Genomic DNA, 11,068 nt, shown 5'->3' with positions numbered 1-11,068 from the left:
AATTACTAGATAATCGTGGGGGAAAGTGCAGGAAGGTGAGATGGCGACGATCAGTGACATAATATACGGAGGGTCACCAACCAGGAACAGGCACCTGGTGTGAGGACAGAGTCTCCTCCACCCTCAGTGCAGTCACCCTGCACAGGACGTGGTCTCCTCCACCCTCAGTGCAGTCACGCTATACAGGTAGTAGTCTCCTCCACCCTCAGTGCAGTCACCCTGTACAGGTCGTGGTCTCCTCCTCCCTCAGTGCAGTCACCCTGTACAGGTCGTGGTCTCCTCCACCCTCAGTGCAGTCACCCTGCACAGGACGTGGTCTCCTCCACCCTCAGTGCAGTCACGCTATACAGGTAGTAGTCTCCTCCACCCTCAGTGCAGTCACCCTGTACAGGTCGTGGTCTCCTCCACCCTCAGTGCAGTCACCCTGTACAGGTCGTGGTCTCCTCCTCCCTCAGTGCAGTCACCCTGTGCAGGTCGTGGTCTCCGTCACCCTCAATGCAGTCACCCTGTACAGGTCGTGGTCTCCTCTGCTCTCAGTGCAGTCACCCTGCACAGGTTGTGGTCTCCTCCACCCTCAGTGCAGTCACCCTGTACAGGTCGTGGTCTCCTCCTCCCTCAGTGCAGTCACCCTGTGCAGGTTGTGGTCTCCTCCACCCCCACTGCAGTCACCCTGTGCAGGTCTTGATCTCCTCCACCCCCAGTGCAGTCACCCTGTGCAGGTCATCGTGTCATCCACCCCCAGTGCAGTCACCCTGTACAGGCCGTGGTCTCCTCCACCCTCAGTGCAGTCACCCTGTACAGGTCATGGTCTCCTCCACCCTCAGTGCAGTCACCCTGTACAGGTCGTGGTCTCCTCCACCCTCAGTGCAGTCACCCTGTACAGGCCGTGGTCTCCTCCACCCTCAGTGCAGTCACCCTGTACAGGTCATGGTCTCCTCCACCCTCAGTGCAGTCACCCTGTACAGGTCGTGGTCTCCTCCACCCTCAGTGCAGTCACCCTGTACAGGTCATGGTCTCCTCCACCCTCAGTGCAGTCACCCTGTACAGGTCGTGGTCTCCTCCACCCCCAGTGCAGTCACCCTGTACAGGCCGTGGTCTCCTCCACCCTCAGTGCAGTCACCCTGTACAGGTCATGGTCTCCTCCACCCTCAGTGCAGTCACCCTGTACAGGTCGTGGTCTCCTCCACCCTCAGTGCAGTCACCCTGTACAGGCCGTGGTCTCCTCCACCCCCAGTGTAGTCACCCAGTACAAGACGTTGTCTCCTCCACCCCCAGTGCAGTCACCCTGTACAGGTCATAGTCTCCTCCACCCTCAGTGCAGTCACCCTGTACAGGACGTGGTCTCCTCCACCCTCAGTGCAGTCACCCTGTACAGGACGTGGTCTCCTCCACCGTCAATGCAGTCACCCTGTACAGGTCGTGGTCTCCTCCGCCCTCAGTGCAGTCACCCTTTGCAGGACGTGGTCTCCTCCACCCTCAGTGCAGTCACCCTGTACAGGTCGTGGTCTCCTCCACCCTCAGTGCAGTCACCCTGTACAGGTCGTGGTCTCCTCCACCCCCAGTGCAGTCACCCTGTGCAGGTCTTGATCTCCTCCACCCCCAGTGCAGTCACCCTGTGCAGGTCTTGATCTCCTCCACCCCCAGTGCAGTCACCCTGTGCAGGTCGTGGTCTCATCCGCCCCCAGTGCAGTCACCCTGTACAGGTCGTGGTCTCCTCCACCTTCAGTTCAGTCACCCTGTACAGGTCGTGGTCTCCTCCACCCTCAGTGCAGTCACTCTGTACAGGTCGTGGTCTCCTCCACCCTCAGTGCAGTCACCGTTTGCTGGTCGTGGTCTCCTCCGCTCTCAGTGCAGTCACCCTGTACAGGTCGTGGTCTCCTCCACCATCAGTGCAGTCACCCTGTACAAGTCGTGGTCTCCTCCACCCTCAGTGCAGTCTCCCTGTACAGGTCGTGGTCTCCTCCGCCCTCAGTGCAGTCACCCTGTACAGGTCGTGGTCTCCTCCACCCTCAGTGCAGTCACCCTGTACAGGTCGTGGTCTCCTCCGCCCTCAGTGCAGTCACCCTGTGCAAGTCGTCGTCTCCTCCACCCTCAGTGCAGTCACCCTGTTCTGGTCGTGGTCTCCTCCACTCTCAGTGCAGTCACCCTGTACAGGACGTGGTCTCCTCCACCCTCAGTGCAGTCACCCTGTACAGCACGTGGTCTCCTGCACCCTCAGTGCAGTCTCCCTGTACAGGTCATGGTCTCCTCCACCCTCAGTGCAGTCACCCTGTACAGGTCGTGGTCTCCTCCACCCTCAGTGCAGTCACCCTGTACAGGTCATGGTCTCCTCCACCCTCAGTGCAGTCACCCTGTACAGGTCGTGGTCTCCTCCACCCCCAGTGCAGTCACCCTGTACAGGCCGTGGTCTCCTCCACCCTCAGTGCAGTCACCCTGTACAGGTCATGGTCTCCTCCACCCTCAGTGCAGTCACCCTGTACAGGTCGTGGTCTCCTCCACCCTCAGTGCAGTCACCCTGTACAGGCCGTGGTCTCCTCCACCCCCAGTGTAGTCACCCAGTACAAGACGTTGTCTCCTCCACCCCCAGTGCAGTCACCCTGTACAGGTCATAGTCTCCTCCACCCTCAGTGCAGTCACCCTGTACAGGACGTGGTCTCCTCCACCCTCAGTGCAGTCACCCTGTACAGGACGTGGTCTCCTCCACCGTCAATGCAGTCACCCTGTACAGGTCGTGGTCTCCTCCGCCCTCAGTGCAGTCACCCTTTGCAGGACGTGGTCTCCTCCACCCTCAGTGCAGTCACCCTGTACAGGTCGTGGTCTCCTCCACCCTCAGTGCAGTCACCCTGTACAGGTCGTGGTCTCCTCCACCCCCAGTGCAGTCACCCTGTGCAGGTCTTGATCTCCTCCACCCCCAGTGCAGTCACCCTGTGCAGGTCTTGATCTCCTCCACCCCCAGTGCAGTCACCCTGTGCAGGTCGTGGTCTCATCCGCCCCCAGTGCAGTCACCCTGTACAGGTCGTGGTCTCCTCCACCTTCAGTTCAGTCACCCTGTACAGGTCGTGGTCTCCTCCACCCTCAGTGCAGTCACTCTGTACAGGTCGTGGTCTCCTCCACCCTCAGTGCAGTCACCGTTTGCTGGTCGTGGTCTCCTCCGCTCTCAGTGCAGTCACCCTGTACAGGTCGTGGTCTCCTCCACCATCAGTGCAGTCACCCTGTACAAGTCGTGGTCTCCTCCACCCTCAGTGCAGTCTCCCTGTACAGGTCGTGGTCTCCTCCGCCCTCAGTGCAGTCACCCTGTACAGGTCGTGGTCTCCTCCACCCTCAGTGCAGTCACCCTGTACAGGTCGTGGTCTCCTCCGCCCTCAGTGCAGTCACCCTGTGCAAGTCGTCGTCTCCTCCACCCTCAGTGCAGTCACCCTGTTCTGGTCGTGGTCTCCTCCACTCTCAGTGCAGTCACCCTGTACAGGACGTGGTCTCCTCCACCCTCAGTGCAGTCACCCTGTACAGCACGTGGTCTCCTGCACCCTCAGTGCAGTCTCCCTGTACAGGTCGTGGTCTCCTCCGCCTTAAGTGCAGTCTCCCTGTACAGGTCGTGATCTCCTCCACCCTCAGTACAGTCACCCTGTACAGGTCGTGGTCTCCTCCACCCTCAGTGCAGTCACCCTGTACAGGTCGTGGTCTCCTCCGCCCTCAGTGCAGTCACCCTGTACAGGTCGTGGTCTCCTCCGCCCTCAGTGCAGTCACCCTGAACAGGACGTGGTCTCCTCCGCCCTCAGTGCAGTCACCCTGTACAGGTCGTGGTCTCCTCCACCCTCAGTGCAGTCACCCTGTACAGGTCGTGGTCTCCTCCACCCTCAGTGCAGTCACCCTGTGCAGATCGTGGTCTCCTCCACATTCAGTGCAGTCACCCTGTACAGGTCGTGGTCTCTTCCACACTCAGTGCAGTCACCCTGTACAGGTCGTGATCTCCTCCACCCTCAGTGCAGTCACCCTGTACAGGTCGTGGTCTCCTCCACCCCCAGTGCAGTCACCCTGTACAGGTCATGGTCTCCTCCACCCTCAGTGCAGTCACCCTGTACAGGTCGTGGTCTCCTCCACCCTCAGTGCAGTCACCCTGTACAGGTCGTGGTCTCCTCCACCCTCAGTGCAGTCACCCTGTACAGGTCGTGGTCTCCTCCACCCTCAGTGCACTCACCCTGTACAGGTCGTGGTCTCCTCCGCTCTCAGTGCAGTCACCCTGTACAGATCGTGGTCTCCTCCGCTCTCAGTGCAGTCACCCTGTACAGGTCGTGGTCTCCTCCACCATCAGTGCAGTCACCCTGTACAAGTCGTGGTCTCCTCCACCCTCAGTGCAGTCTCCCTGTACAGGTCGTGGTCTCCTCCGCCCTCAGTGCAGTCACCCTGTACAGGTCGTGGTCTCCTCCACCCTCAGTGCAGTCACCCTGTACAGGTCGTGGTCTCCTCCGCCCTCAGTGCAGTCACCCTGTGCAAGTCGTCGTCTCCTCCACCCTCAGTGCAGTCACCCTGTTCTGGTCGTGGTCTCCTCCACTCTCAGTGCAGTCACCCTGTACAGGACGTGGTCTCCTCCACCCTCAGTGCAGTCACCCTGTACAGCACGTGGTCTCCTGCACCCTCAGTGCAGTCTCCCTGTACAGGTCGTGGTCTCCTCCGCCTTAAGTGCAGTCTCCCTGTACAGGTCGTGATCTCCTCCACCCTCAGTACAGTCACCCTGTACAGGTCGTGGTCTCCTCCACCCTCAGTGCAGTCACCCTGTACAGGTCGTGGTCTCCTCCGCCCTCAGTGCAGTCACCCTGTACAGGTCGTGGTCTCCTCCGCCCTCAGTGCAGTCACCCTGAACAGGACGTGGTCTCCTCCGCCCTCAGTGCAGTCACCCTGTACAGGTCGTGGTCTCCTCCACCCTCAGTGCAGTCACCCTGTACAGGTCGTGGTCTCCTCCACCCTCAGTGCAGTCACCCTGTGCAGATCGTGGTCTCCTCCACATTCAGTGCAGTCACCCTGTACAGGTCGTGGTCTCTTCCACACTCAGTGCAGTCACCCTGTACAGGTCGTGATCTCCTCCACCCTCAGTGCAGTCACCCTGTACAGGTCGTGGTCTCCTCCACCCCCAGTGCAGTCACCCTGTACAGGTCATGGTCTCCTCCACCCTCAGTGCAGTCACCCTGTACAGGTCGTGGTCTCCTCCACCCTCAGTGCAGTCACCCTGTACAGGTCGTGGTCTCCTCCACCCTCAGTGCAGTCACCCTGTACAGGTCGTGGTCTCCTCCACCCTCAGTGCACTCACCCTGTACAGGTCGTGGTCTCCTCCGCTCTCAGTGCAGTCACCCTGTACAGATCGTGGTCTCCTCCGCTCTCAGTGCAGTCACCCTGTACAGGTCGTGGTCTCCTCCACCCTCAGTGCAGTCACCCTGTACAGGTCGTGGTCTCCTCCACCCTCAGTGCACTCACCCTGTACAGGTCGTGGTCTCCTCCGCTCTCAGTGCAGTCACCCTGTACAGATCGTGGTCTCCTCCGCTCTCAGTGCAGTCACCCTGTACAGGTCGTGGTCTCCTCCACCCTCAGTGCAGTCACCCTGTACAGGTCGTGGTCTCCTCCACCCTCAGTGCAGTCACCCTGTACAGGTCGAGGTCTCCTCCACCCTCAGTGCACTCACCCTGTACAGGTCGTGGTCTCCTCCGTTCTCAGTGCAGTCACCCTGTACAGATCGTGGTCTCCTCCGCTCTCAGTGCAGTCACCCTGTACAGGTCGTGGTCTCCTCCACCCTCAGTGCAGTCACGCTGTACAGGTCGTGGTCTCCTCCGCCCTCAGTGCAGTCACCCTGTACAGGTCGTGGTCTCCTCCACCCCCAGTACACTCACCCTGTATAGGTTGTGGTCTCCTCCGCCCTCAGTGCAGTCACCCTGTACAGGTTGTGGTCTCCTCCGCCCTCAGTGCCGTCACACTGTACAGGTCGTGGTCTCCTCCACCCTCAGTGCAGTCACCCTGTACAGGTCGTGGTCTCCTCCACCCTCAGTGCAGTCACCCTGTACAGGTCGTGGTCTCCTCCACCCCCAGTGCAGTCACCCTGTACAGGTCGTGGTCTCCTCCACCCTCAGTGCAGTCACCCTGTACAGGTCGTGGTCTCCTCCACCCTCAGTGCAGTCACCCTGTACAGGTCGTGGTCTCCTCCACCCCCAGTGCAGTCACCCTGTACAGGTCGTGGTCTCCTCCACCCTCAGTGCAGTCACCCTGTACAGGTCGTGGTCTCCTCCACCCTCAGTGCAGTCACCCTGTACAGGTCGTGGTCTCCTCCACCCTCAGTGCAGTCACCCTGTACAGGTCGTGGTCTCTTCCACACTCAGTGCAGTCACCCTGTACAGGTCGTGATCTCCTCCACCCTCAGTGCAGTCACCCTGTACAGGTCGTGGTCTCCTCCACCCCCAGTGCAGTCACACTGTACAGGTCGTGGTCTCCTCCACCCTCAGTGCAGTCACCCTGTACAGGTCGTGGTCTGCTCCGCCCTCAGTGCAGTCACCCTGTACAGGTCGTGGTCTCCTCCGCCCTCAGTGCAGTCACCCTGTACAGGTCGTGGTCTCCTCCACCCTCAGTGCAGTCACCCTGTACAGGTCGTGGTCTCCTCCACCCTCAGTGCAGTCACCCTGTACAGGTCGTGGTCTCCTCCGCCCTCAGTGCAGTCACACTGTACAGGTCGTGGTCTCCTCCACCCTCAGTGCAGTCACCCTGTACAGGTCGTGGTCTCCTCCACCCTCAGTGCAGTCACCCTGTACAGGTCGTGGTCTCCTCCGCCCTCAGCGCAGTCACCCTGTACAGGTCGTGGTCTCCTCCACCCTCAGTGCAGTCACCCTGTGCAGATCGTGGTCTCCTCCACCCTCAGTGCAGTCACCGTGTACAGGTCGTGGTCTCCTCCGCCCTCAGTGCAGTCACCCTGTACAGGTCGTGGTCTCCTCCACCCCCAGTGCAGTCACCCTGTACAGGTCGTGGTCTCCGCCACCCTCAGTGCAGTCACCCTGTGCAGATCGTGGTCTCCTCCACCCTCAGTGCAGTCACCCTGTACAGGTCGTGGTCTCTTACACACTTAGTGCAGTCACCCTGTACAGGTCGTGATCTCCTCCACCCTCAGTGCAGTCACCCTGTACAGGTCGTGGTCTCCTCCACCCCCAGTGCAGTCACCCTGTACAGGTCATGGTCTCCTCCACCCTCAGTGCAGTCACCCTGTACAGGTCGTGGTCTCCTCCACCCTCAGTGCAGTCACCCTGTACAGGTCGTGGTCTCCTCCACCCTCAGTGCAGTCACCCTGTACAGGTCGTGGTCTCCTCCACCCTCAGTGCAGTCACCCTGTACAGGTCGTGGTCTCCTCCGCCCTCAGTGCACTCACCCTGTACAGGTCGTGGTCTCCTCCGCTCTCAGTGCAGTCACCCTGTACAGATCTTGGTCTCCTCCGCTCTCAGTGCAGTCACCCTGTACAGGTCGTGGTCTCCTCCACCCTCAGTGCAGTCACCCTGTACAGGTCGTGGTCTCCTCCACCCTCAGTGCAGTCACCCTGTACAGGTCGTGGTCTCCTCCGCCCTCAGTGCAGTCACCCTGCACAGGTCGTGGTCTCCTCCGCCCTCAGTGCACTCACCCTGTACAGGTCGTGGTCTCCTCCGCTCTCAGTGCAGTTACCCGGTACAGATCTTGGTCTCCTCCGCTCTCAGTGCAGTCACCCTGTACAGGTCGTGGTCTCCTCCACCCTCAGTGCAGTCACCCTGTACAGGTCGTGGTCTCCTCCACCCTCAGTGCAGTCACCCTGTACAGGTCGTGGTCTCCTCCGCCCTCAGTGCAGTCACCCTGTGCAAGTCGTGGTCTCCTCCACTCTCAGTGCAGTCACCCTGTACAGGATGTGGTCTCCTCCACCCTCAGTGCAGTCACCCTGTACAGCACGTGGTCTCCTGCACCCTCAGTGCAGTCTCCCTGTACAGGTCGTGGTCTCCTCCGCCTTCAGTGCAGTCTCCCTGTACAGGTCGTGATCTCCACCACCCTCAGTACAGTCACCCTGTACAGGTCGTGGTCTCCTCCACCCTCAGTGCAGTCACCCTGTACAGGTCGTGGTCTCCTCCGCCCTCAGTGCAGTCACCCTGTACAGGTCGTGGTCTCCTCCGCCCTCAGTGCAGTCACCCTGTACAGGTCGTGGTCTCCTCCACCCCCAGTGCAGTCACCCTGTACAGGTCGTGGTCTCCTCCACCCTCAGTGCAGTCACCCTGTGCAGACCGTGGTCTCCTCCACCCTCAGTGCAGTCACCCTGTACAGGTCGTGGTCTCTTCCACACTCAGTGCAGTCACCCTGTACAGGTCGTGATCTCCTCCACCCTCAGTGCAGTCACCCTGTACAGGTCGTGGTCTCCTCCACCCCCAGTGCAGTCACCCTGTACAGGTCATGGTCTCCTCCACCCTCAGTGCAGTCACCCTGTACAGGTCGTGGTCTCCTCCACCCTCAGTGCAGTCACCCTGTACAGGTCGTGGTCTCCTCCACCCTCAGTGCAGTCACCCTGTACAGGTCGTGGTCTCCTCCACCCTCAGTGCACTCACCCTGTACAGGTCGTGGTCTCCTCCGCTCTCAGTGCAGTCACCCTGTACAGATCGTGGTCTCCTCCGCTCTCAGTGCAGTCACCCTGTACAGGTCGTGGTCTCCTCCACCCTCAGTGCAGTCACCCTGTACAGGTCGTGGTCTCCTCCACCCTCAGTGCACTCACCCTGTACAGGTCGTGGTCTCCTCCGCTCTCAGTGCAGTCACCCTGTACAGATCGTGGTCTCCTCCGCTCTCAGTGCAGTCACCCTGTACAGGTCGTGGTCTCCTCCACCCTCAGTGCAGTCACCCTGTACAGGTCGTGGTCTCCTCCACCCTCAGTGCAGTCACCCTGTACAGGTCGAGGTCTCCTCCACCCTCAGTGCACTCACCCTGTACAGGTCGTGGTCTCCTCCGTTCTCAGTGCAGTCACCCTGTACAGATCGTGGTCTCCTCCGCTCTCAGTGCAGTCTCCCTGTACAGGTCGTGGTCTCCTCCACCCTCAGTGCAGTCACGCTGTACAGGTCGTGGTCTCCTCCGCCCTCAGTGCAGTCACCCTGTACAGGTTTGGTCTCCTCCACCCCCTGTACACTCACCCTGTACAGGTTGTGGTCTCCTCCGCCCTCAGTGCAGTCACCCTGTACAGGTTGTGGTCTCCTCCGCCCTCAGTGCCGTCACACTGTACAGGTCGTGGTCTCCTCCACCCTCAGTGCAGTCACCCTGTACAGGTCGTGGTCTCCTCCACCCTCAGTGCAGTCACCCTGTACAGGTCGTGGTCTGCTCCGCCCTCAGTGCAGTCACCCTGTACAGGTCGTGGTCTCCTCCGCCCTCAGTGCAGTCACCCTGTACAGGTCGTGGTCTCCTCCACCCTCAGTGCAGTCACCCTGTACAGGTCGTGGTCTCCTCCACCCTCAGTGCAGTCACCCTGTACAGGTCGTGGTCTCCTCCGCCCTCAGTGCAGTCACACTGTACAGGTCGTGGTCTCCTCCACCCTCAGTGCAGTCACCCTGTACAGGTCGTGGTCTCCTCCACCCTCAGTGCAGTCACCCTGTACAGGTCGTGGTCTCCTCCGCCCTCAGTGCAGTCACCCTGTACAGGTCGTGGTCTCCTCCACCCTCAGTGCAGTCACCCTGTGCAGATCGTGGTCTCCTCCACCCTCAGTGCAGTCACCCTGTACAGGTCGTGGTCTCCTCCGCCCTCAGTGCAGTCACCCTGTACAGGTCGTGGTCTCCTCCACCCCCAGTGCAGTCACCCTGTACAGGTCGTGGTCTCCTCCACCCTCAGTGCAGTCACCCTGTGCAGATCGTGGTCTCCTCCACCCTCAGTGCAGTCACCCTGTACAGGTCGTGGTCTCTTACACACTCAGTGCAGTCACCCTGTACAGGTCGTGATCTCCTCCACCCCCAGTGCAGTCACCCTGTACACGTCGTGGTCTCCTCCACCCCCAGTGCAGTCACCCTGTACAGGTCATGGTCTCCTCCACCCTCAGTGCAGTCACCCTGTACAGGTCGTGGTCTCCTCCACCCTCAGTGCAGTCACCCTGTACAGGTCGTGGTCTCCTCCACCATCAGTGCAGTCACCCTGTACAGGTCGTGGTCTCCTCCACCCTCAGTGCAGTCACCCTGTACAGGTCGTGGTCTCCTCCGCCCTCAGTGCACTCACCCTGTACAGGTCGTGGTCTCCTCCGCTCTCAGTGCAGTCACCCTGTACAGATCTTGGTCTCCTCCGCTCTCAGTGCAGTCACCCTGTACAGGTCGTGGTCTCCTCCACCCTCAGTGCAGTCACCCTGTACAGGTCGTGGTCTCCTCGACCCTCAGTGCAGTCACCCTGTACAGGTCGTGGTCTCCTCCGCCCTCAGTGCAGTCACCCTGTACAGGTCGTGGTCTCCTCCGCCCTCAGTGCACTCACCCTGTACAGTTCGTGGTCTCCTCCGCTCTCAGTGCAGTTACCCCGTACAGATCTTGGTCTCCTCCGCTCTCAGTGCAGTCACCCTGTACAGGTCGTGGTCTCCTCCACCCTCAGTGCAGTCACCCTGTACAGGTCGTGGTCTCCTCCACCCTCAGTGCAGTCACCCTGTACAGGTCGTGGTCTCCTCCACCCTCAGTGCACTCACCCTGTACAGGTCGTGGTCTCCTCCACCCTCAGTGCAGTCACCCTGTACAGGTCGTGGTCTCCTCCACCCTCAGTGCAGTCACCCTGTACAGGTCGTGGTCTCCTCCACCCTCAGTGCAGTCACCCTGTACAGGTCGAGGTCTCCTCCACCCTCAGTGCACTCACCCTGTACAGGTCGTGGTCTCCTCCGCTCTCAGTGCAGTCACCCTGTACAGGTCGTGGTCTCCTCCACCCTCAGTGCAGTCACCCTGTACAGGTCGTGGTCTCCTCCACCCTCAGTGCAGTCACCCTGTACAGGTCGTGGTCTCCTCCACCCTCAGTGCAGTCACCCTGTACAGGTCGTGGTCTCCTCCACCCCCAGTGCAGTCACCCTGTACAGGTCGTGGTCTCCTCCACC

At 60.6% G+C, this 11,068-nt stretch overlaps 1 protein-coding gene across 1 annotated transcript in view; it reads left to right on the top strand.

Moving 5' to 3' along the window:
* The first annotated feature begins 229 nt into the window (after positions 1-229).
* LOC141165406 (uncharacterized) overlaps positions 230-11,068 on the top strand; it is a 41,466-nt gene continuing 30,627 nt past the window's right edge. Inside the window, exon 1 of the mRNA XM_073651006.1 lies at positions 230-350. The gene's annotated coding sequence lies outside the window, so the exon portion shown is untranslated. The remainder of the gene's footprint in view (positions 351-11,068) is intronic.

The sequence above is a fragment of the Phyllobates terribilis genome, unplaced genomic scaffold, assembly GCF_046119375.1.
Source record: "Phyllobates terribilis strain yellow unplaced genomic scaffold, ASM4611937v1 Scaffold_11__3_contigs__length_659146591, whole genome shotgun sequence".
Classification (NCBI taxonomy): domain Eukaryota; kingdom Metazoa; phylum Chordata; class Amphibia; order Anura; family Dendrobatidae; genus Phyllobates; species Phyllobates terribilis.
This window is presented reverse-complemented; position numbering and strand designations above follow the sequence as displayed.